This window comes from Protopterus annectens, chromosome 9.part0 (assembly GCF_019279795.1).
Source record: "Protopterus annectens isolate FY-2018-M chromosome 9.part0, PAN1.0, whole genome shotgun sequence".
Lineage (NCBI taxonomy): Eukaryota > Metazoa > Chordata > Ceratodontiformes > Protopteridae > Protopterus > Protopterus annectens.
Genome location: NC_056743.1, coordinates 1,037,343,645 through 1,037,364,973, shown reverse-complemented (window position 1 = coordinate 1,037,364,973; position 21,329 = coordinate 1,037,343,645).

Sequence of the window (21,329 nt, the reverse complement as noted above, 5' to 3'; positions counted from 1 at the left end):
GGTGTCAGGGGCCTTCCATGCACACTGGACGATAAGCTGGACAAGCTCATCAGCAGGCGGGGTAACCCAGGAGGTAGGGGGCTGGGCACGAAAGGCCTGCAGGAATATGGATTCCTCTGAGGAAGGGTTAGAGGACTTCCAGTCACCTCTCTGTCTAAGGATTTTAAGGATGTCACCGAAGGACACCTCATCAGAGGGTGACCGTGGGGACCCTTCTCCATCATCAAAGTCCGTATCTTCAGTCAGAGACTCCTCAGTGGAGTCCATGTGCTTCCTCTTGCATGAAGTTTTGCTAGGTACTTCCTCAGTGGTGGGTTCTGGGGAAGACTGCAAAGAGGGTGTGTCCTGAGAGGGAGAGACCTGAGGCCCTTGTGCCCGGTGTCCAGAGGTTGTGGCCTGTGAGAGTTGCGGCACAGAGGTAGGAGGGAACTCTGACATGAGGGGTTTGCTTGCAGAGGCAAGCACCCTCTTTATGGCCTGGAAAGCTGGTCCACCCAAAGAGGGATGGGAGTCTGGAACTGAGCATGACAACTTCAGAACCGAGGTCACGCCCCACTCCGACGAACCAATCCCCAGACCAGGAGTCTCAAGAGGACCTTGAAGCATGGAAGGAGGATTCCTGGATGGTGCCATAGAAAACCTCCCACAGCACAGACACTAACTTGAGAAGGGCCCAATGTCCAGTGTACCGAGGGCCACAAGGACGATGCCGGCTCCAAAGTGGCGTGCACTATTGGGGTCGAAGGGAGGGGAGCTGATGTCGGGGGGGTCGAACCTTGAGTAGAAGTCAAAGGAGGAGTATATGTTGGAGTTCGAGGAGAAGAACGTTCACCTGAGAGAGGGAACATAGATTTAGATGGTTGGGAGAGACCCCTAGCCACAAGAAACTGGTCAACAAGCCGCAACACATCTTGCTCAGATAGGCTCATGGTTGACCTTATAGAGAAGCCTGAGGGTGATTCCGGTCTGTCTAGGAAAGGACTATATTGACTACCAATAAATGGATCCAAGGAATTAGAGTACTTGGTCTTTGCCAGTTCAAATGATGCAGAGATCAGAACCAAGGGTGTCTGCACTGAAAATAAAGGAGTGGAAGTAGTCTGCACCAAAAAAGGCAGCGCCATGGAGATCGAAGGTGTCTGCACCATAAATGCAAGATTCTGCACTGAAGGGCACAATGCCAAAGGAGTTGTCTGCACCTACAAGAGGGACAGTGCTAAAAAATACTGCAGCTAAGAATCAGTCGGTGCCAAAGGTGTCTGTGCTGTGGTAAGCATCATCAAGCTTGGGGCTGAAGGGGATCGCACCAATGTTGCCAAAGGAAACTGCACCTGCTGGGATGGCGCCAGTAAAGGCTGTGACTAAACTGTCAGAGCTGTAAGGGTCTGCACCAGGAACTCCGGTACCGAAGGCTATAAGGTAGACATAGCTGGTATTAGAAGTAACTGGGGTGGTGCCAGACCTGGAGCTGAAAGGGTCAACTAGACAATTTCAGTTTCTTATGAGTCGATTCTTTTCAATCTCCAGAGGGAGATGAAGTGAGTGACCTCGATAAGGAAGAAAAGTGCTTCTTATGGGGTTTAGCAGGAGAGGGTGAGGCCTCCAACCCAGAGATAGCTTCACAGAAAGGAGATTTGAGGAGACCTTAAAGGATTAGCTTGTTCTCCCTTTGAAAATTTTCTACAAATCCCACACAGGGGGTCCACAGTGAGATGAGCCGCATTCAGACAATAAACACATAAGTCATGTCCATCGGAAAGTGGTAACTTAGGGCCGCATTCCGTACATTGTTTAAAAACAGTACTGCCTTTCTTATCTGACATAACTTCTAGAAAGGAGACAATGTTTTACTATCAACAGTAAAGAAAAGATGAAAAACAGGAGAGGGGAAGAAAAGGAAGAGATTACCAATGATGGTAACGAAGAAATACCTCAACAGTAAGGAAAAGGTAAGAAAAAAAGGGAATTATCAAAGGGAGAGAGTCTTAAAAGATGCGATAGGGTAGGAGACTAAAGATAATAATATTTAGAAAAACTTCTAAATAGTAATTTTGAAGAAAATGTAAAAAAAAATTTCACTTAGCTGAGAGAGAATGGCTTGACACGGCTGTACAGCAACGCAGCAAATGCGATCTGAAGTAATAGGGAGTAGAGCATTATGGGTAGGATCTTGGCTCGAGAACTTTTGGCTGAAGCGAGCTTGGTATAAGGCCATCTGAGTTCCGAGGATGGAACCGATAACCCATCAGTAAGGAATGAACGATGATTAACAACATTAGATCATTTGTTTCTGGCTGTTGTCCACACCCTTAACATGTCCCTACTTTCCTGTTTAAAAAAAAAAAAATTAAGAGGTGCTCGAGAGGTGAATTTCTTGGTACCCATGTCTCAAACACATAATAAGCAGGTTATGATCGGTGAGCTGATCATAATCCTCTATTTTGTGTGCATGCCTTTAATGTAACTCAATATAACAAAAAATGAATTTCACTGCTTATTCAGTTTGCCCTTTTCTCCACTGTTTCACGATTTAAGCTAACGGTAAAATCCCACAAAACTTTCTATACAATTGTTAATAATATTAAACTTGTGAAAATAATCAAATCCACTCCCAAATGAAACTACAATATGGTATGCAAATTAAACACATCATAATTCTAACCACTTCCCTAATAAATCCACAAGCTTCATCAGCAGTACCTTTTGTTACAAAAAATATGCCAGTACTTTCTCCTTTATCCCAATTACCTGTTACTACTTTCAAAAAAGTTCTACAAGAACACAAACTACTTCACCAGCGCCAGATAACCTACTGTCAAATAATGTCCCTATTCCTACTGAGGCATAGAATAGCTTGTATGTACCCTTATAAATCATGTAGTCGAGATTTCTATCTGTCAGACCTGTGGAAAAATCATAAATCACTCCGTTACACAAGTGAGACACCTCTCCTGACCTTTCTAATTATAGACTCAAACCCATCATGCTGTTTCTGTCTGAGGTACCACCCATAAACAAATCTTCAAATATCTTAGCGTGAGTTAACTGATCTTTCTAACAGCATGGCTTCCATCCAGGACACAGTACTGAAACTGTCTTATTATCATTTCTAGACTCTGCATGTCAAAAACATAGCCAAAACAGCTGTTTGCTTCAATTTCCTCAGACCTACCAAAAGTATTTAATACAGTCTCACACTAGTTATTGCTAGCAAGATTTTCATGCCTATGCTTCAACAATGACACAATCAACAGATATTTTATGCAGAAAACTCAGTATGGCCATTTACAAGATGCTTTTTCTTCCTACAGATCTGTAATGGTTGGCATGCCACAGCAGTCCATCCTAAGGTCTTTACTTCATAATATGTTTTTAAATAACTGCACACAGCCACTAACCATGCTTCCTTAATTTAATACTTAAAAAAGATTTGACCTTGATGCGTACTGCCTTTACTGTTTCACAACTGCTAACCATTTTTCGGGTGTAGTCTGAAAAAAAAAACAACTAAATAAATCTCCGTTATTTCTGACAGCAACAAAAAAATCTCTTCACTAAAAGCTCACCTCAGTCCAATTAAATCAATTATATACACATAAATTATTATAGCTGTAATTTTATTCTATAAAATCAAACCCTATTTGACAGAATGTGCACACAGCGCTACAGTGTGTGCTTCTGTACTGCACCACCTGCTCTTAGCATCTTACACTCCTATCAGCTAACATGCCAGAAAAGAGGTAACTTGCCACAAGCATTCCTATAAAGGTCAACTGTATAATACTTAAAAACTTGACTGGTTATAGCTGTCTAACGATGTGTGATGCTACAATCTTAAAATGTCTCTGAATACACTACACTATCCAGAAAAATATGCCTTCACCAATAATATGCTACAGTGGTACTGACCACTAAGACAATTATGATTTAAAGTCAAAGTTTATTATTTATAGGTTCATAGGTTAATCACTGTACACTACACTAACGACTGCTGGTACATTCATAAGCCTAGCCAAGCATCCCAAATGTATCCCGCATGTTTATGTGCTGGCATTTCGAAGTCTAGTCAGGCTTCTCAAATATATCCTACAAGTTTATGTGACTTTGATTTTCTTCTAAGAATATATGTAAGCTAGGACACGATTTACAGGCTGCCTCTGTCTGCTAGAGACACAGATGCTAGACAAAGAAGTTATGTACTCACCATAACGTTCCATCTGAGCAGGTAACTTCATTTGTTTGCAACCTGTGGGTATCGGATCCAATTTGGATCCAAGCCGGCAGCTTAACAAGCTAAAAGATCCAAGCTCTAAGCTCCTCTCCCTACCCATAATGCCCTGCCATCTCCCTCTAACCCTCAGATTGAGTTTGCCAGAAAAAAGGCAATAGGAAATTCTATAACCTAGGAAGGGTTACAATACGTTCCAGTGATGTCAACTGAACAAGGACATATCCTGATCCTTTGATAACGAACTAAGGGTCCCGAGGATGGAGGGAGGGTCGGTTACAGACAAATGAAGTTACCTACTCAGATGGAATGTTATGGTGAGTACATAACTTATCTGAAGTAGTTAACTTCATTTGCTCAGCAACCTGTGGGACAGAGTCCCCAGCTACCAGCAACTTGGGAGACCCTTATGGAAGGATATTTCGGAACATTGCGGAGCCAAATGATGCACGTCCTCTGGATATTAAATCCAATTTATAGTGTGTAATAAAGGTATGAGAGGAAGCCCAAGTAGCTGCTGAGCAAATGTCATCCAAAGAAACCCTTGACCAGAAAGCAGCAGAAGTAGCCATAGATCGGGTAGAATGGGCTCACACTCTCAGGGGCTCAGGATGACCAGAACGTTTGTATGCTAGGAGAATGCACTGGGAAATCCATCTAGCTAAGGTTACTTTAGTGACTAGCTTCCCCAGACAGAATTTTGCAAAGGAAACAAAAAGTTGATCAGATTTTCGAAGATATGCTGTTCTGTTTAAGTAAAAACATAACTGTCTGTGAACATCCAGACAATGAAGTCTGTATTCTCCTTTGTTTTGGAAATTTGGAAAAAAGACAGGTAGATTGATGGACTGGCTGATGATGGCTTTTGAAGCCACTTTGGGCAGAAAAGAGGGATTAGTCCTGAGGGAGACCCTGTCTTTATGACAGATGATGTACGGAGGTTTACTGCAAAGAGCGTGAAGCTCCGATATTCTTCTTGCAGAAGTAATGACAATCAGGAAGGCCGTCTTCCAAGATACATATTTTAAGTCGACTGAAGCCGCAGGTTCAAAAGGAGGCCCAGTCAGAGCTTGAAGAACTAGGGTAAGATCCCATGGAGGCACTGCATCTTTAATAGGGGGTCTTAACAAAAAGGTTAATTTCATGAATGTTTTGCATATCTTGGAGGACGCTAGGGGCCCTGAACTGTTTCCAATGTGGTAGTGGGAAATAGCTGCCATGTGAACTTTAATAGTAGAAGCACTAGCTCCTTGATCAAAGGTATGAGAAAGAAAGTCTAGAACTGCTGAGATAGGAGCCGTGAAGGGGTCCAAATTCCTGTGCTCCGCCCAGACAGAGAAACGTTTCCATTTACTCCTGTAGATTTTCCTGGTAGACAGTTTATGGGCAGCCACCAGGATGGCCTTTTATACCGGGAGTCCTAGCCATTAAGGGAACTGGATCAACCAAGCTGAGAGCTTGAGGTAGTCCAGGTTGAGGGTCTTCAATCCTAAAGGATGAGAGATCAGATCCAAATTGGGATCTAAAATCCAGGGAGGATGTACTAGATGAGACCACAGGTAAGGGAACCAGGTTTGACGAGGCCAGAACGGGGCTATGAGGATAACTCTGCTCCCCAACCGGCGAGCTTTCTGCAAGAATTTTGTTATCAATGGAAGAGGAGGATAAGCATAGAGAAGACTGGATGGCCAAGCATGAACTAGAGCGTCTTTGGGAGCTTCCCCTGGTGGGGGAATCAGAGCGAAGAACTCACTGCACTTTGTGTTCGAAGGCGAGGTGAAGAGATCGCAGCAAGGTTGACCCCATTCGAGGAAGATTTTTTTCGCTACTGCTGGGTTCAGAGACCACTCGTAAGGTGAGAGGATCGTTCGACTCAACCTGTCTGCCAAGATGTTTGACTGACCCGGGATGTGCAGTGCTATGAGAAAGCGGTTGGTGGATATCGCCCATTTCCATACTCTCATTGCCTCCCTGTAAAGTGGATAGGATCTGGTTCCCCCCTGTTTGTTTATGTACCAGACTACCGACATGTTGTCTGTTTGAAGTGCAATAGTTCCTGGAGGAAGAAGGGGATGGAGAGCCTGCAATGCTAGAAGCACCGCCCTCATCTCCAGGACATTGATATGCAGCGAGGTCTCTGTGAAAGTCCACGTGCCTTGGACGGATCTGCCCATGCAATGCCCTCCCCACCCGAGAAGAGATGCGTCCATGGTCACTGTGACTTGGGGAGGGGGTATAACGAAGGGGCGGCCTTCTCGGAGATCTCTGGAGCGGAGCCACCAAAGAAGCGACTCCCTGCAAATCCTGCTGAGGGGAATAGGTGTAGACAGGGGGTGAAAAAGAATGGACCATTGAACTTGCAATGTCCATTGAAGGATTCTTATCTTCAAGCGAGCGAAGGGCGGCAGATTGATGGCTACTGCCATGGATCCCAGGGCCCTCATGACTAGTTCCACTGGGGGAGCTGATGATTGTAAGAGGTCTAGAATGTGAAGGCTTAGACTGCGAAGTCTGTCCGCTGTCAGAGAGACTCTGGATTGTGTAGTGTCTATCCTGGCCCCTATGAATTCCAAAATTTGAGTAGGTTGAAGGAAGGATTTCTGGTGGTTGATCGTGATCCCTAGGTGGTGGGCTAGGTATTAGAAGTAGTCCCTGCCTGAGCAGAGTTGATGCCTGGTGAGGGTGGTTAGGAGCCAGTCGTCCAGGTACGGAAAGACCTGTATTCCCTGAAGCCTCAGGTAGGCCCATACAACTGCCATGACCTTGGTGAACACCCTAGGGGCTGTGGTGAAACCGAAGGGTAGGACCCTTAACTGATAATGGCTGGCTCCCAGCCAAAAGTGGAGGAACCTTCTGGATCGTCTGTCCATCAGAATGTGGTAGAACGCATCCTTGAGGTCTATCGAGCACATCCAGTCGTTCTCCTGCAAAAGTGGGAGAATGGATTGAATAGTGACCATCTGGAATTTTTCTTTGGCGACTGACAGGTTCAGTGTGGACAGGTCGAGAATGGGTCATAAGTCCCCCATCTTTTTTGGCACCAAAAAGAACCTGGAGTAAAAGCCTGATCTAGATTGCTCGAGGGGGGGTGCGCTGGATAGCTCTTTTTCTTAGCAGCCCTCGAATTTCTGATGCTGCTGCCTCCCTCTGATCGGGTGGAACATTGGGGAGTCTTATTGATTGGGGAGCGTAAGATAGGAAAGGAATTGAATAGCCTCTGGATATGATTTGGAGCACCCAGCAATCTGTTGTAATGGACTCCCATTTCACTAGGTATTCCGAGAAGCGCCCCCCCGACTGCCTCCAGAGAGGAGAAGTCGGGCATCCCCTCAGGGCTGCTGAGCGGGTCGATCCAAAAAAGGTTCTCTTGATCCAAAATTCTTTGGACCCCCTCTGCCTCTGGGCCGGTGTCCACCCTGTCCTCCTCTGCCTCTGAAGGACGAGGGATCTGGAGTGAAATGGGATTGTTGAGCTTTCCGGAACCACATCTTCTTTTGTCCTCTTTGGTTCCTGGAGTAGGACCTCTGAGGAGCCGAGAAGCAGATCTCGATGGCAGACAATGTCTTCCCATCTTTCTCGCTCTGGAGGAGTGTATCGCAGATGGTTTTGCTGAAAAGCATAGAACTGTCAAAAGGGGCATTCGCGAAGGACACCTTAAAGGCTTCCGCAAAATCGCAGAGACGGAGCCAGGCCTGTCTACGTAAAATGACACCCGTTCCACTAGCTCTAGCCACTCCCTCCACAGCATGGGAGAGAAGCCGCATAGATGTGTTGGTGATTGACTTGAGAGTGGCCAATCGAGCCGAGAAGGTCCGCTTGTCCTCGGCTGACATGGACTCTGGGGGTGACCCAGCGTACTCTTTAATCAGGTCTCACTGGAGCCGAATCACGTGCCATATAATTCAGTGACCTTACAGAGAAGGTCGCTGAAGAGAACATCCGCTTTCCCAAGCAGTCCATCATCTGAGACTCCTTGTCTGGAGGATGCACCGAGGAACTCTCCTGTGCTAATTCCTTTTTAGTGGCAGCCGCCACCACCATGGCATCCACTGGGGCACCCTTGCTCCAAACTGTCCTGTCCATGGGAGGGCTGAGGACCCTGTCCAGTCTCTTGGGTATTGGCTCGACAGTGTCTGACTCCTTCCATGCCCTGGTAGTTATGAGGTCTACCAGAGGGTAGGCGGGAGGGGGCACCCAAGAGGTAGATGGGCCTGCGTCAAATGCCACCAGAAACACAGACTCATCCGAGGAAGATTTTTGGGCAGACCACCCCCCTCTAATGCGTAACATTTCCATAATGTCTCCGAAGGAGACGTCTTCGGGGGGTGACCTTGGGGAACCTTTCCCTTCCTCTAAGTCTGTGTCCTCCGTGAGGGACTCGGGTGAGTCCAGGTGCCTCCTCTTGCACTTTCTTTTGTGAGGGACCTCCTCAGAGGGCTGTCCGAAGAGGCCTCGCCAACAATGTCCTGTTCCTCTATGGGAACAATCTGGGATGTAGGCACAGGCTGTCCCTGGGGCCGGATGATGGAAGACAGGCCCATCTGAGTGGGAATGGCAGGTGGATCCGTAGAAAGAGCCTGGGGCCTCGAATCCCTCGAAAGGACCCTCTCCACGATGTTGAATGCCGAGGGGGAACTGCTTTCCCTTGGATCTGAAAGCAGTCCACTTGGATCCAACGTGCCTGATCGGATCCAAAAGGGTAGTGTGCCCCGACCTTAACGGAGCCGAAGGCCCGCTGACCCCTCCGGATCCGATGCTCAGCTCATGGCCCTGAGAAATCAGATCCAAAAACGGATCTGACAGACTCAAGGGTACAGTCGGCACCGAAGTAGGAAACGCTGTCGGCGCCAACCCTACCCCGGCTCTGAAGCTAGTCAGACCCGACAGCTCCGAACCCAGAAAGCGGGTCGGAGAAGGAGCAATGGGGGCGAAAAAAGGTGTCAAGCCCCCCCCAGGGGGGGGGAGGCAAGAGCACTCCCATCTGCATCTGGGCCTGGAGAAATCGACGCATCATCTGGTCCATATCTGCGTCTGATAAACTTCTGGTGGATCTAGATGAGGTCACCAAAGCCGGCCGGGAAGGCCGCCTAAATGACCTCGAAGGTGACCGGGTCTCCTCCTCTGGCTCTGGGGAGAAACGTGGAGAATGGAGCCGGGAGGGGGAAGGCTCGGAGACCTTAAGGGGAGAGGCAAGCTGTTTGGACGGTGGTGCCGAAGGGGTCAATTCGGACCGCCTCTTGTGGCTATGATGCCTTTCTTTCTCTCTCTCCCTATCCTTTTTATCCTTCTTTCTGCCGTCCCTTTCCTCCTGGGCCAGCGAGGGAGGTTGAGTCCCGGCCAGGGGATCAGGAGCGGCAGGTGGGGCAGCCGCAGCCGCGGCTGGCACCACAGAGGAAGACGAAGCAGAGTCCGGGGGCAAAAGGCCCACCAGAATAAGCTTCGACCTCCTATCTTTCAAAGCCCTGGGGTTGAAGGCTGCACAAATAGTGCAGCCCGAGGAGAGGTGATCAACCCCCAGGGCACAGGACACACTGAGTGTGGCCATCCGCTGGGGACAGCTTATGACCACACTCGGTACATTTAGAGAAAATGGCTTTAGGTCCTTCAGCCATTATAGAAGAGGAAAATATGCCCACAAGCACACACCTTCACACACGCAGAGGGGGGAGGGGAATAAATCTAACTTAACCAAATAGTTTAAAGAAACTACCCAAAAAAGGCTATAAAGATAAGAGGGAGTTCACACACACAAAGGTAGAGAAAGTTTGACAGAAATTCAAGATTTAAATGCTAAACTCACAGTACTACGCTCGGAGCTCATTCTGAGAAGCTTATGGAAGCCGCGGCAAATGAGATCTGAGGGTTAGAAGGAGATGGCAGGGCATTATGGGTAGGGGGAGGAGCTCGGATCTTTTAGCTTGGAAAGCTGCCGGCTCGGATCCAAATCGGATCTGATACCCACATGTTGCTGAGCAAATGAAGTTAACTACTTCAGATCCAGCATATATTTCCAATTTCCCATCCACTGGTCCAGGTTTCTCTTGAATAGGGTTAGGGAAGAGCACTGCTTCACATGAATGGGAAGCTTATTCCAGAGAAGGGGAATTCCCTTAGTCACATACATTTCCAATGTCCCATCCACTGGTTCAGGTTTCTCTTGAATAAGGTTAGGAAAGAGCTCTGCTTCACATGCATGGGAAGCCTATTCTAGAGAAGGGGAATTCCCTAAGTCACATACTTGTCCCTCTAACATGACCAATTTATGTTGCAACAAAATTTAAACCCCTAGATTGAGTAATTCTAATGCTATTCATTTTGCGAATATGCAAAAAGACAAGAGTGGTAACCAAGAGTGCATTGTATGCCAGCCATAGATCACCACTCAACAATCTGTAAGAAACTAGTTTAGATATCGGGCTTTGAAGATATCTGCACTGGATATGTTGTTTACTCCCTGTATTCTTTTTGTGAGGAAACTGTGCCCACCCAGGTACATGCTAAAGAGAGTATTGCGCTCAATGGCAAGCCTGATAAAAGCTGAAAACAGTAGAATGATGACTTTTTTGGACCTAAATGCCATGCCCTTGCTTATAAGCTGAGCAACATGAAAAGATTTCCTTACTACTTTAGGCACATGTTGGTCGAAAGAGAGGTTACTATCTACATACGTACCCAAATTCTGACAACTGGTTCTGCTCTTAGAGTGTGTTATAGGTGGGGTAAATTCCTAGAGTGGCTGACTTCCCAAAATATACTATTGCCATTTCTTGGCATAGAGTTTTAAACCGTGGCTTTGGTACAGTCATTTGTCTGTTTAAGTCTTCCCTGTAGGATCTTAGTGTCTTGTGTGGGGGGATTCTTTGACAGTTCCTAGTTTGTAATCATCTACAAACTTGGTCAGTGGGAGGCACTTGATATTAGCCTTGACTTCCAATAAGTAAATGCCAAAATCCTACAATTTTAACTGAGATTCACTACACTCAGTATATGTTTCAAAGCTGTGGAGCAGGGTAAGAACCACAATCCCACAGATTTCAGAGTTTATGAACTTTTAAGCTGCCATACAAGTACATTTAAAGATAATGTGGTTCTCCAAATCTAACATTTCCTCATGACAACCAAGTGAACAAGAATAAAAGTGTGCCACAAGGAAGAGTACAGTGCCTGTGACACTGCCAGCCCAGCTATCTGGAATTTTGTAAATAATTCTATGTTATTTGTGAATATTGATATGATGTATACAGAACTGTATGTTATGTACTGAGCTTCAAAAATGTAACCACAGCATACCCTGCTGGAACATAGAAGATTAACTTACAAAACTTCAGAAAATAAGTTGAAATTAAGTGCTTTACGATGTGCTATAAAAGTTAATTTCAATGCAGCAAGAACACAGGATGTCTAGAGCTAGAAGTTTTTTCTATTGTCTCGGAGAGAAGTAATTACTAGGTTTAAAATGTAAAAGTGCTGAATTGTTTTACGACCTCCAGTTCTGAGCAAACATCTTAGAGATATGTATTTATAACATAGAGATGTTAGTTTCTGTTAGCCTAGGAACTGAAGGCAGGTGCCAAAGAGTGATGTCATCCAAGCTGAACCAGCAGTAATGTTTGATATTAATTTAAGAACTCTCTCAGAGAGAGACTTGGCATTTTCTATCTCGTCTTGGACCTAGTAACATCCACTCAGCACTTCTGCCTGCGTGTTGTCTATAAGTAAGAGTTAGGGCATAGTATGTCTCTTAGATATAGATAGGAATATAGTAAAAAAGAAGTTATGTCTTACCATAATGGTCCATCTGTGTTGTAGATCTTTATTCATCATTACAAATAGGACCTCAGTTCCATCCTCCGAACTGATACAGTCATTTCCAAGCTCGCGCATGCCAAAAACTCTCAGCTAAGACCTACCCATAATGCCCCTCTCCTAGTTACTCCAGATCGAGTTTCCCCACCCTTAGATAATAGATGTAGTAATAGATAAAATAGTAGGAGGCTCTGTCAGAGCAAATACTCTAACCAGGAGTTCCTAAAGTCCACCAGGAGTCCAGGCAGGGGTAAGGAGGGCGGGAAGCAATGAATGAACAAAGATCTACAACTCAAATGGAACATTATGGTAAGACAAAGCTTCTTTATCTGATGTTGTAAATTTTTGCTCATTCATTACAAATAGGACCAAGTCCCTAGCTACTTGAGTCCTGGGTGGCCCTAAGGAAGGATATTCCTGAGCACCATAGAAACAAAAGATGCTCGTCCTATGGAAGCCAAATTCAATTTGTAATGATATATAAAGATATGAGGTCTTGCCCAAGTGGCTGCTGCACAGATATCATCCATAGATGCTCTGGAATGAAAAGCTATAGAAGTCGCCATAGATCTGGTAGAATGAGCCTTTATTCTGGAAGGTAAGGATAGCTTATTCTGTTGGTAGATAAAGGTAATGACGTGTCTAAGCCAAGAAGATAAAGTTACTTTGGAAACAGGTCTATCCAATCTGGGTCCTGCAAAGGCCACAAAAAATTAATCTGTTTTCCTGAAAGATTTAGTCCTGTCCAAATAGCAATGAAGCTGCCGATGCACATCAAGGGTGTACAAAAGGTACTCTCTCTATTAGAATGCCGAGGGAAAAAAATGGCAGGTCAATAGATTGGTTAATGGAAAAGCCAGAAATGACCTTGGGCAAGAAAGAAGGGTCAGTACGAAGGGACATCCTATCCGTGTGGAAGATCAAGTAAGGACTCTTGACACTCAAGGCCTGCAGATCTGATACTCTTCTCGCTAAGGTAAGTGCTACAAGAAGTAAGGTTTTTCCATGACAAAAATTTCAAATCACATGAATGAAATGGCTCGAAAGGAGGACCTGTGAGAGACTGAAGTACCAAAGTTAAGTCCCAGAGTTCTAAGGGAAGCTTGACTAGAGGTTTAACATGTAAATCTCCTTTCAAAAAGGTCTTGCATAGGTGGTGTGACATAAACAAAGAATTATCAAGACCATTATGAAAACTGGCGATAGCTGCTAAATGTACAGTGATCGTTGAAGCTGAGGCTCCTGCATGTAGAAGAGTAGTCAGGTATTGTAGGATCTTTTGAATAGGCATAGAGAAAGGGTCTAAGTTCTGATCACTGGCCCAAATAAAGAACCTAGTCCATTTACTAGAATAAACTTTCCTAGTGGAAAGTTTGCATGAGGCCAGAATAATTTCATGAACAGGAGATGTGATGTCAGGTAGCCTGGCAATTATTGAAGTGGAGGAACCAAGCTGTGAGCTTTAGACTATTCAGGTTTGGATGAACCAGTCTCTGAAGATGAGATAACAGGTCCTGGGAATGATCCAGGATCCACGCACTGTGAATCAGATGAGGCCATAGAAACGGGAACCAGACTTGACGTGGCCAGTAGGGGGCAATGAGGATCACTTTGCTTCTTAACCTCTGAGCTTTCTGGAGAAATTTTGGAATGAGGGGAAATGGGGGAAAGGCATGCAGAAGACCAGGGGTCCAATTGTGCGTTAAAGCATCCCTCAGTGATTCCCCCTGAGGGAGGATCAGGGCAAAATAGCTTCTGCATTTTTAGTTTAGAGGGGAAGCAAACAGGTCGCAGCAAGGCTTGCCCCAGCATTGGAAGATCCGATACGCTGTTACAGGATTGAGGGACCACTTGTGAGGAATCAGGATGTTCCTGCTCAGATTGTCCACAATAAGGTTGGAACTCCTGGGAATGTGTATTGCTATAAGAAAGCGGTTGGAAGCTATCACCCAGTGCCAAATCCTCATGGCTTCCTGACACAGGGGGTAAGACCTAATTCTGCCTTGTTTGTTGATATAAAATATGACTGACATGTTATCTCACTGAATTGCAATGGTCCCAGAGGATAGGGATGCATGAAACACTTGCAACGCTAAGAGAACTGCCCTCAGTTCCAGGACATTTATGTGCAAGTTGGCCTCCATAGAGGACCAGGTGCCTTGGACAGTCTTTCCCTGGAAATGCCCCCCCCCCCCCACCCTAACAGTGAAGTGTTCATGGTCAAAGTGGCCATGGGCTGGGGAAGACAGAACAGTTGACACCAAAGATTTGTTTGTGGCTTCATCCACCATATCATTTCTTCCTTGCAACAGTTTGTAAGACGTATCATGTGGTTGAGTGGGTGAGTTAGTAACGACCATTGTGCAGAAAAGAGCCACTGCAGGATTCTCATGTGCAATCTCGCCAGTGGTACAAATGTAATGGCAGCTGCCATGGAGCCTAAGAGTTGCAGTACAAGATGTGTTGGTACAGAGGTCTGAGGAAGAAGGTCTTGTATTTGGTGTCTTATTTTTGAAAGCCTGTGAGGGGGGAGAGAAGCTTGACAGGATGTTGTGTTGAAGACTGCTCCAATAAATTCCAGTGTCTTCATTGGAGACATGTGAGATTTGTCTTTGTTGATTGTAATCCCCAAGCGGAGAGCAAGACCTTGAGTGTAAGAGAGGCTGCGGACTAGGAGATTCCTGGTCAGAGCAGTAAGGAGCCAATTGTCTACATAGAGAAACATCTGAAATCCTTGTAGTCGAAGATGAGCTACCACAACTGCCATACATTTGGTGAACACTTAGGGGGCTGTCGAGAGACCAAATGGCAGTGCCCAGAACTGATAGTGATTGGCTCCCAGCCAGAAGCGGAGGAACCTCCGGGAGTGGTGATACATCTTTATGTGGTAGTATGCATCCCGGAGGTCTATAGAGCACATCCAATTGTCCCTCCCTAGGAAGGGAAGAATGGACTGTACTGTGACCATCTGGAATTTTTGAGGTTTGATAAATTTGTTCAAAAGGCAAAGATCCAGGATTGGTCTCCAGTCCCCTGTCTTTTTTGGCACTAAAAAGAACCTCGAATAAAACCCGGATCCTGCCTGGTCTGGTAGGACTGGTTGGATGACTCTTTTTCTTAGCAGGTTTTCTATTTCTAAGGCTGCTAATTCCCTCTGATTGGGTGGTACATCGGGGATTCGTTTGAGGGGTCTGGGAGTTAAATCAAATGGTATCTGGTAGCCTCCGGATATTATTCTCTGCGCCCAAACATCAGTTGTAATAAGATGCCAGGCTTGTAGATGCAGAGAAAAATGACCCCTGACTGCTCCCAGAGGAAAGCAATTGGGCCGCTGCTCAGGAGCACTGGTAGGGTCTGCCAGAGAAAGAATCTCTAGCTCCCTGGTTACGTGGACCACCTCTACCCCGAATGGGGCATCTTCCATATGAGTTGCCCCCTCTGCCCTGGAGGGATTGTTCACCACAAGTGTCATGAAAGGATCCTTGGGATTTCTTGAACCACATCTTTCCTCCCTTCTGGTTCCTGGAGTAAGACCTCTGGGGGGGTTGGAAAAGCATATGCCCACAGCAGACAAGGTCTTTCCATCTTTCTCACTACGTGCAAGTGTGTCTCGTACCTTGGGTCCAAACAGTGCAGATTCATTGACAGGTGCATTGACGAAGTAAGATTCAAAGGGGTCTGCGAAGTCATACAACTGCATCCAAGCATTACATCTCATGACAATGCCAGATGCGGCAGCTCGAGCTGTCCCCTCGGTGGTGTGAGATATCAAACGCATGGAGGAATTTGAGATGGATTCAAGGGTAGTTAGCTGCAAGGCGACAGTATCACACACCTCATCAGGCAGTACATCCATTAAAGAGGAAGACATTTCAGAAATTAGGTCTCTTTGGAGGTGAGTAAAGTGTGCCAGATAGTTCAGCGACCAAATGGCGAAGGTCGTTGAAGCATAGGTCTGCTTCCCTAGTCTGTCCATCGTCTGGGACTCCCTGTTTGGAGGATGGACAGTGGAACTATATTCTGCCAGTTCCCTCTTGGTGGCCGCCGCCATGACCATAGAATCAACTGTCAACTGCTTGGACCAGTGGGGCTGGTCTTCAGCTGTAGATAAAATTTTGTCTGGCCTCTGGAGGACAGGTTCTACATTGTCCGGGGCCTTCCAGGCACACTGCACAATTAGTTTAACAAGGTTATCTGTCGGTGGGGTCACCCAGGAAGTAGATAGCCAGGCACGGAAGGCCTGCGAGAACACCAATTCCTCAGAGGAAGGGTTAGAGGACTTCCAGTCCCCCCACTGCTTGAGGATTTTGAGAATGTCTCCGAATGAGACGTCATCTGGGGGAGACTGTGGGGACCCTTCCCCCTCATCTCAATCAGTGTCTTCAGTGATAGATTCCTCTAGGGAATCAAGGTGCTTCCTCTCCAGTGGGATCTTCTGAGGAGGACTCTGGAGAAGGGGTTCCCTTCAAAGGGGGTTCTTGCGACTCCCGTGCCTGGGGTCCCAAAATAGCAGGTTGGGAGAGGTGCATGCTGGGGGGTTCTGATACTGATGTCATTGGCGCTGACTGTGAGTCTTCAGAATGAAGGACCATCTCCATCACCTGGACAGCAGGCCCACCTGAGGAGGGATGGCAGCCTGGAACTGGGAGGGACAACCTTGGAACTGGAGTCACACCCCACTCCAAGCAGCCCACCTCCAGTTGAGGAGCTCCGAGAGAACTGGAAGCTGTCGGAACCGTGGACATAGACGGCACCAGTGAGAAAATAGGCGCTGAACTAGGTACCAAGGTACGGATGGCCCAAGCACCGCTCCGAGAAAGCATCAGCTCCATCGGAGTCATTGCAGCAAGGGTGGACAGTGCCAACAGGGGAAACACTGCTGTTGGAGCCGAGACATTATGCAACGAAGTGGACATCGATACCGAGATCTCCAAGATCTGGGTGGAAGCTGAAGGAAGATAAACAGGGAAAGATGTGGTAATAGATTCTGAGCCAGGAGGGACAGAAGGTCTAGCTAGAATGGGCAATCCCCTAGCAGCTAGAAGCTGGTCCACAACCCACACTAGATCTAATTCAGAAAAACTCCTAGTGGATCTAAAGGAGGCTGCTGAAGGAGAATCAGGTCTTTCCAGAAAGGGGCTAAACCTCTGCCCCAAAAAAGGGTCATAAGTTGGAGAATATCTTGTCCTTGGCAGGTATTCGAGTTTTGGAGCCAATGGAGCCGAAGAAACTGTCAGCACAGTGGCCGGGGATGGTGCCAAAGCGTTTACAGTCATTGGAGCCAATGTGGGATCTAAGGATGGCACCGAGGTCAGTGGTTCTGAGGTTGGAACCAAAATAGGAGTGAATATCATGGACAGCAACAAGGGAGAGGACACACAGCCTGGTGCCGAAGAAGTCTGCGCTGAGGGTGTCAGCGAAGCACGGAGCCGACTCGGTTCCGTAACTGACGGAGATGCAGGAACCAAGTGGTTCCTGGTTTTTCCGTATGTTTTTTGGTCTTTGGAGGGGGTGAGATCTCCAACCCAGACACAGCCTCCGAAAAAGGTGTCTTGAGTAAACATTTTAAAATAAGTTTATTTTTATGTTCTGCTAGTGTCCGGTTACTAAAACTAGCACAAATGTCACAGTCAGCTTTAATATGATCCACACTCAAACAGTGCACACAACGAACATGTGTATCCGAGTTAGGCATCTTACGTCCACACTTGTCACACTGTTTAAATCCCAACTTAGCTTTGTCTGACACAGTAAGGCAACAAGGGTATCCTATAAAGAAATTAAGGGAGAAAAGAGGGAGAGAATACGAATGATGTTATTTACAAAATACCACTAGTAGTAAGAAAGGCCTGTCAAAGACAGGAGAGAGGGACAGTACCAATAAAGGTAAAAAATTAAAATTACCAAGGTAAAGGGTAGGAAATAGGATTAGGTTATAGGCGACAGTGAGAAAAGGCTAACTTGACTAAAACTTAAATCATTTTGAAGAGAAACTGTCTTAAAAATAATTTCATACTTAGTTTTGAGAAGAGATGGCTAGCACGTCTGATTAGGAATGCGTCAAATAAGATCTGAAGTAACAAGGAGAGGGGCATTATGGGTAGGTCTTAGCTGAGAGTTTTTGGCTTGCACAAGCTTGAAGGACAGAACCGAGGTCCTATTTTTAATGAATGAAGAAAGATTTACAACATCAGATGATTAATTTAGATGTTTTCTGCATTTATTTGAGACTGTTCTGCAATGTTGTTTTAAAATAGTTTCTGTAATTTTGAACTCTGAAGTAACTGTGTTTATTTTCTGAGCATTGCCTTGTTTTTTTTATTATTTATTATTAAATATAACTAAACCTGTATTTGTGGCTGATATTTGTGAGACATATTTAAGCTCTTAGAGCACTGGCATATGTATTTATTGACACTGTACTGGCCACTCCTAAATAGCCTTGCAAGTTTTGGTCAGACTACCATTTGGATTAATAGTAACATTACATAGTAGGACTGGACACCCTTTGTAAGGGCCTTATAGTAGCTGAAAAGTAAGGGTGGCTGGTGGCAGCTGGTACTACCTTATAGTCTGGGAAGAAGGGGCATAGTTAGTAAATCTGTGCCATCCTTTCCCAGGTGTTTGTGTGTGTGTGTGTGTGGGTGTGTGTGTGTGTGTGTGTGTGTGTGTGTGTGTGTGTGTGTGTGTGTGTGTGTGTGTGTGTGTGTGTGTGTGTGTGTTTGTACATCAATCAAATCTCAAAGTGTATGTGTGTCAGCTAATTGGTCAGGGACATGAAGCACTGGTTAGATAGAGAGGGTGCTGGAGGTCTTGGCTTGGCCATTCAGCTCAGATCTTAACCCTATAGCTGTGCCAGTGGGGAGTCTTACTGGGGATCTGGAGAAAGAGGGAGAAACCAGCCCCAGACTGACTGTGATCTCTGTGTGCTCTTAAGGGAAATTGCACTTTACTGTGGGCATACTTGTCATCCTCTCATTGTGTACATCCCTCACTGTTGCCAGTGGTGAGTATTGAGGCTCCTTGACTACTGGGCCAGTGCATGGGGTGTCACATATTAATTGGTTGACAGTGGTGAGACAGCCACATCACATATTAATTGGCTTGTAGTATTGTGGGTATTGAATTCCTGTAGCCTGTGTACAATGGTCACTGAAGGTGTTTGTACTCTCAATCAGCCATGCAGTGAACAATCAGAGTTCATATCACAACGTTTTTTTTTTTTTTTTGCTTAGTAGTCAGGGAGAGCAAGCAAGCATGTCAGCAGAGGAGCATGGCAAGATGACATGGAGCCAGTTGGCTGAAATGAGCCAGGCTAAAGGACTGGTGCATGCCAACCTGACTAAAGCAAACATGATTGCAGCTTTAATCACAGCTGCAGCACAGAATAACAACCAGGAGGACAATCAGACTGGCCGTGGAGATGTCCAAACTTAAAAATCCATCTGGAGTTAAAAAGACTTGAGCTGGAAGCCAAGCATTTGGAAATAGAAGCAGCAGAGAAACTGCGACATCTTGAGGCTGAGGAAAATGAGAAACTGTGACATATGGAGGCTGAGGAGAGGCAGAGGCAACATGAAAAGGAGATGCTGACTCTTCGCCAGAGTCATGGAGGTAATGGGGAAGGGAGTAACCGAACCCAGTAGCAAAAAAGGTCACAAAATTTCTTCCACAATTTACAGAGGGAGATAATTGTGATAGTTTCATTCATATGTTTGAGAGGGTATGTAAACAGCATAATGTTGATCAAGGGCTCTGGGTACGATTTCTGATCCCCTTACTCCATGGTAAAGCTGCAACTGTTATTTCTAAACTGTCTGATACTGATTGTTTAATTATAATATTGTAAAAAACTGTTTGCTAGAATGTTTTAAGGTAACACCTGAATCTTATAGGAAAATGTTTTGTGAGCATAGACGCAAGGCAGATGAAAGTGTGTGTCAATATGTTGCTGAACTAAGCACTTATTTTCATAGGTGGGTGAGTGAATGTCAGGTCACCACTTTTGAAGGGCTAGCAGACATTTTGGTGAGGGAACAAGCCTTTAGCACTTTGCTTGAGGACATGAGAACCTGGTTAGCTGATAGACAATGCAATACTACAGATGAGTTGGGGAAGAAGGGTGATCTATGCCTAGCAAGCAGGGCATCACTGCACAGGAAAGGGACACCCATTGTTGCTCATGGGTCTAAGGGAACCCATGGTGGGCAGCCCAGATTGCCCCAGTAGAGTCTGCCAGTCACAGGGGAAGCCACTAGTCCAGGTATACATCCAGGACCAAGGGTTAAATGTTTTAAAAGCAACCAGTGGGGCCATGTAGCATACAGATGCCCATGGAGGCAAGGTGGGGATCAAAAGGTGGGAGAGCCAGTAAGTGGGAGTGACAAAATGCCAACAGGAGGTTGTCTTGAGACCAAAGCGTACCAAGCTACCACAAGAGGTTATATCCTAAAAACATGCTGGCTATGCCCTTGCAACTCCCACTCTAATATCACCCTCCCCATCCAACCACTACCTTTCTTTCCACTCCACTAACTACCTTGATTATAGCAAGCTCAGATGCTCATAAGCCAGTACTTATTATACAGCAGGAACTTCTTCTTGTAACATTTGTTAATGTCTGTTATGTACTTCACAGATAAAGATTCTAGTTGTCTACTGATGTACTATGTTCTTCATCTGTAAATATGTTGTAAGTAATTGCTATGTAAATTGTTAATCGCTATGTAATCCAATGTAACTATTGTCTGTTTATTTTAACTGTGGAGCTTTTCTCCCCGGGCCTCTGCTGAAAATGGACCTACGTCCAGTCTGACACTCCCGGTCAACAAATATAAATAAATAAATAAATAGTGAATGGGAAAGACGCCGTTGCTAAGACAGACACAGCCTCTGACCTAACCATTGTGAGGCTTGTAATGGTTAAAGAGGAGCACTACATGCTTGGGCGGTGTACTCCCGTCACAGCTTTAGGAGGGACCCCATTCCAAATACCTTTGGCTAGGGTTCACCTTGACTGGGAGGGTGGAAAAGGAAGCCAGCAAGTAGGTGTGTTTGAGGATATCCCTGCAGATGTCCTGATAGAGAATGAGTTTGATTATGCAGTACCATGTATGCATGCAGTTAAAGCTTGGAGACAAGCATGTGGGTCTAGTAGCACGGGGGAGACCCAGACAGACCAAACACTTGCATGCAGGACTGGTGAGGTGGTTACTTCAGAGAGGGTACTACCCTGTAGTACTGAGACTAAAGATGATCCACAGCTGCTTGTGGGTACTGATGTTTCCTTGGACAG